This window comes from Cenococcum geophilum, assembly GCF_001692895.1.
Source record: "Cenococcum geophilum 1.58 unplaced genomic scaffold K441scaffold_70, whole genome shotgun sequence".
NCBI lineage: Eukaryota > Fungi > Ascomycota > Dothideomycetes > Gloniales > Gloniaceae > Cenococcum > Cenococcum geophilum.
Genome location: NW_027137628.1, coordinates 906,958 through 908,014, shown reverse-complemented (window position 1 = coordinate 908,014; position 1,057 = coordinate 906,958).

Below are 1,057 nucleotides of genomic sequence, written 5' to 3'. Positions count from 1 at the left end.
TTATATCCTTATATTAATCCCTTATAGAATAACTTAATAAACTCTTTTATAATATTTCTTAGTACGTATATTACTTCTTAGTTTTCGTACTGCTTTAAGTTTAGATCCTCTACCTATACGTCTTAGATCTTTTATAACTAGTTACTTTTTAATAATTTATAGGTCTAACTAATTTCTCTTATTACTACGATTTTCGGATAATTATATCTAATTAATCCGTCTATATCTTTTTACAGTAAAGCCGCTAATAGCTTTTTATTATTCTATAGTTTAGCCTTTCTACTTAGAGCATCTACTTATATATTATCTGTACCCTTAGTATACTAAATCTTAAAATAGTATTCTATAAGCATCTCTACCCATCTAACTTATCTTTAGTTAAGTTCTTTTATTATTAGAAACCCTATTAGGTTCTTATAATCCGTTTTAATTATAAATAGTTTCTCTATACCTTATAAGAATGCTTTTTATTCTTAAAGTACTATAATTATACCTAATAACTCCTTATTATAGATATTATAGTTTAGTTCCGGTAGTATTATCTTCTAACTATAGTATACTACTAGGTGCCATCCGTCTTTATATTTCTATAGAAAGTACGCCCCTAATATAAAGTCTAATACATCCGTTTTAACCACTATTTTTAGTTTTAGTTAGTAGATTTTAAGGATTAGGTCTTAAGTAAACAACTCCTTAACCTCCTTAAATAGTTTCCTTTATTCCTCTCCCTATACCTAAGGTTTTTCTTTCTTTATTAACCTTATAAATAGCTTAATATCCTTTAACTATTAAGCTATAAACCTTCTGTAGTAATTATAAAACCCTAAAAACAACCTTAACTATATAATATTCTCTAGTTCTTGCCAATTTACTATAGCCTTGATCTTTTTTAGATCTATATTAAGTTAGCCTAGTTTAATAATAAATTTAATAAAATCTATCTTCTTAGTAAAAAACTTGTATTTCTTAATTACTACTAGCATCTATTCTTCTTATAGTCTCTTTAAAACCTATTTAACGTATTTTCTATACTCTTCCTTACTTATTAGGTAGGTGA